The sequence below is a fragment of the Prosopis cineraria genome, unplaced genomic scaffold, assembly GCF_029017545.1.
Source record: "Prosopis cineraria cultivar Desert tree isolate PC_DT_omini unplaced genomic scaffold, ASM2901754v1 PC13, whole genome shotgun sequence".
In the NCBI taxonomy this organism is placed as follows: Eukaryota; Viridiplantae; Streptophyta; class Magnoliopsida; order Fabales; family Fabaceae; genus Prosopis; species Prosopis cineraria.
This window is the reverse complement of record NW_026555344.1, coordinates 19,268,124-19,272,475: the sequence shown is the minus strand read 5'-3', so window position 1 is coordinate 19,272,475 and position 4,352 is coordinate 19,268,124. Positions and strand designations below refer to the sequence as shown.

At 34.4% G+C, this 4,352-nt stretch overlaps 1 pseudogene; it reads right to left on the bottom strand.

Annotated features, from left to right (window-relative positions):
- Positions 1-3,482, bottom strand: LOC129289938 (probable LRR receptor-like serine/threonine-protein kinase MEE39; annotated as a pseudogene).
- Positions 3,483-4,352: the final 870 nt, after the last annotated feature.

Below are 4,352 nucleotides of genomic sequence, written 5' to 3'. Positions count from 1 at the left end.
TTAAAATGAACCTGACAATAGTGCGTTGAGGTCTCCAAGATCCATGTATTCATAGATCAATGCTTTGACATCGTTTTCATCACAAAACCCAACAAGTGAAACCAAGTTTCTATGATGGATGACTGTTAAGAGTTGAGCCTACAAGTTGAATGTTAGCTACATCATTAATTATTAAAAAGAAAGTCCACCCAACATGAACATGTTCAATATTGAGTGATTAAAAAAATTGAAAACTATTATTTGTCTTTTATTTCTAACCTCTAATTGAAATTCCTCATACCCTTGCCTTGAAGATGGAGAAAGTAACTTAACAGCAACATGTGTATCATCACTTAAAGTGCCGAGGTAAACTTTCCCAAACCTTCCTTCTCCAATAGTAGTTTCGAAATTGTTTGTGATACATAGAACCTCAGAGCAAGAAAAAGCTTGATTTTTTGGTTTTAGAATTTCCATCCTTTTCGGAGATTCAGTAGACAAAACTGCATTGGTAAATGAATGTCTTGACAGTTCATGAATCCATAAATTAAACAAAGAGATTAACATCTTTGGTGCAAGAGATGATAACAAATGGAGGGCACAACATTTCCAACGAAATGTCAACATATATAGGTAAAAAGCAATACCTCTTTGCTTTCTAAATCTCCAGGTCACCAAAGAAACAAGGACAGTAACGATGACCAAAGCTGAAACTGATTCAATAAGTGGAATTAACAACTTATGTCCTTTGCAGGAATTTGTCTGACAAAGGCCTGGATTATTAGCCACTCTGGTAAAAATAGAGCAGGGGTTAGACTTGAGCATATCGGTATAACACTTAATAAACTGTAGGTTCTCCGTGATTTGCTAACATACAATATAATGTGTTTTTATAAATTTTAAGCCGAACTCAAGAGGACTAAATAAAAGAGAAGTTGATAATAGAGACAAGTAAACCTTAGCTCCAAATTGGCTTTCTCCCTAAAAGCCTTAGGAATTGAACCTGTGAGCGTGTTTCCTGACACATCACTGCAGGATGGAAAAGGGAGGGGGGAAACAAAAATGACAATTGTGAGGTGCACGACTTTTTAATATGAAGCATGAAAATTGTGATGCAATATAATAGTAGGATCTTACATGAATCTCAAATTAAGAAGAGTTGCCAGAAATTAAATTCTGGTAGTGGCCCGATCAATTCATTTTTCGACAAATCCCTATGAAGAAGTGTTGATATTTAACAACATGATCATTTATTATTATCCGAATATCCGTGCATGATATCCTATATTATGCAGGAACTTACAAGGACTCCAGCTTTTCCAAACTAGCGATGGCTGTAGCTATTTGTCCAGTGAGTTTTCTTGAGCTCAAGTTCCTACAATTTGTATTTTGCAGTTTTAACAGCGTAGTAACATGGTCAAATATAACCCAAGGAAATCTTTTTTGTACATTGTTCAAACCAAATAATCAAGTATATTTTATCCTTGATCTTCAACTTCACGGATCATAAACAAGAAGTAACTAATGCTGCTTACAAAGAAATTATCCTTATATTATCGCCATAGCCGCAATTCAGACCATCCCATGTTAACTTAGATGGAACACATGGGTCGCCTTGCCAACTGATTCTACAGATCCCATAAATATGCTTGATTTGCATGATAGCATTAACTACATAATTCCAATAACAAACAGAACTAACAAGATTAGAATTTACCACTTTTTAATACGTGTCAGTTTATTGATAACTAAAATCATAGACGAATGACGAAAAAAAATTAACAAAAAGCAATACCATCCAGTGTAGCTGTTGGGAAATTCAGTTGTGGGAGGGATATATAAACTTCAAAAGCATTAAGAATAGGAGGAGCATCTGAAGCAGCTGCTGCTCTAATAAAGAAGTTTATATAACCTTCAGTGATCTTGTTAGAACATAGGGTAATAGGCTTCAAGTATTCAAGAGTAAGTTGCTGAGACAAGGAATTCTCATCATCAAAAGTGACATTCATAATCCTCTTGTGGCCAGGAGGAAGCTTTTGAATTTCAGCAAAATGAAGGAACAAATAATGTTGGCCCATTTTTGGGAAAATCAAATTGAGGGTTAAGAGATCCGAATGATTCAGAGGTTGCGAAGAAGTGCGTAATACTTCTGATGGCAGTTTATAAACGGAGTCTTCTGCCTTTACTTCTACATTCGTTTCAAAGGGATCATTTAGATCATAGTAGCTGGACCACAAGCGATCGTACACATCGTCTTTGTACCTGTATTGTCAGGAAAAAAAAAGTTGAATAAATGATTAATCGCATGCATATTCATTTTAATAGAGTAGGACATTTAACTTATCAATATACTCAAAAACAAACATGCTTAAACATTAAAATAGATTAAAATAAACTCGTCAACAACACAGATATTCTTGGGCTCTTCTACTGTTGCAGTATATACTGGAAGAGATATACTCTTTTTTTGACAATAAAAAATGGCGTCATTTGCCGACAGCCAATTCATCTTACAATCACATCCATTCCATTTAATGGCAGGTAGATCAAATACCTTGAGATTCTCAAACTTGACCACTATATTCAGACCAGCCTTGCATTCCTCATAGACACGCCAATCGGGGTTGACACGTTCATATCAGACCAAAATAAAATGAGGCAAGACGTAAAAGTCTGTACAAAGTTTTTGGGCCAAAAGAGGAAAGAAAAAAAAAAAAAAAAACCTCGTAGTAGAGGGTGAGAGCCTAAGGCCCACGTCAGCTCTTCCAAAGTCAGCATATAGGGGAAATGGAGCCGGATAAAGAGAGTTGTTTAATGGCCTTAATTCCAAAGTATTGATGAAAGGCGTGCCTTGTCCTGTGTTTACCAAGCACACTTGTAATATTTCTGCATTGCTATCTCGTTGCATTATGATCTCATGGAGTTGGCAAGGCTGATAAAATAAGTAAACAGTGGTCCAGTAATTGACCCCCAGGTAAAGGTCAAAAAGCTGGACCTTGGTTTTTAGAGTCATAATTCCAATATGCAAACAGGGCTCTGATTAGATACTTCTGCTCAATCTCTTGCTTTGGGTTTAGAGTGTAACAGTTTCATCCTCCCTCCGAGAAACTTCTCAGCGTCATTAGCTATCGTTCACCGGTTAGAAAATTACTAACGCAATTAATGTTTGATAATAATTCATTGGCCGGTGATGATAATTCATAATTGGTTCCGCTTTCAATGAAGCCTTCATCTGTCTGGTACTGAATCCCCGTTACATCATCTACGTAATCTCGTCTTGCTCCACAATCTATGCTGATGAAACCTACGTACACATACATTTGAAAAGCACTTGCTCGGAGCAAGAAACATATAAGTAAAAGATGGAAAGGAAAGCATAAGGTTAAAACTCAAACGCTACCTGAATCACCACCTTCTGCAACTACTGGTCGTGCCAAGTGGCTAGCAATGATGATAAACGAAACAAACACTTGCAAGGCGAGCATCCACAGTGGTGTGCTCTTCATGCTTGAGTTTATGGGAGAGTTCAAGAAGAGAGAAATATGAAGTGGGTAGCTGAAAGGAGTGAGCATACATATATATATATATATATATATATCACAGAAAACATGTTTATGATTGAACTTGGTCTAAAATCTTGCAGACAAAATTAATTATTTGATTCTTATAAAACGTCTTAATTTTTAATTTGGTGTTTTAGATTATTCAACTAATCACATAATAATTATATGGGATAAATAAAAAGCATCTTTAACCTTCAACTATTTCCTCAAAAGCTTTTGTAATTTAATTTTTTCTTCAATATTTAAAAATAGTGTATTTTGGACACCCTTATACTAAACAATGTTTGCTGTGACCGGCATTGATATAGAAAATTACTCAAAAAATTATAGACAACTTTGGACGTATTTTATGATCCCAAAATATAAGATAATTTGAGAAAATTAAGGTTTTATTAATGATATCTTTTTAATATTATCCTTTAAGTAGAGAAAGAATTGAAATGATATTGTAGTGCAATAATTAAATATGTAGGGGAATTTTTGAAGGTTTATAGTTTTCTTTTGAAAAGGTAAATTTGTAAAAGTGTTATTATCAAGTTTTATTAATATGTGTAATCTTGTCTTAAATTGTCTTATAATTTAGGATAGAGAGAGTACCTTATAAGAAAGGGTTAAGGTCAAGCTTCTAGTATCAATAGTACATAGGTACCAATTAATTTTATAAAAAAGGCTAACATTCTTTAATATATTAAAATACTTTATGTTAACCGTTAAGTTTTAAGAATAGTCATTTTGCAAGATTTAAGTACTTGCTAATGAGCCAATGGCCTTATAACTTAGTGTTATGTAAACTCCCTTATAAGTGAGAGTTCA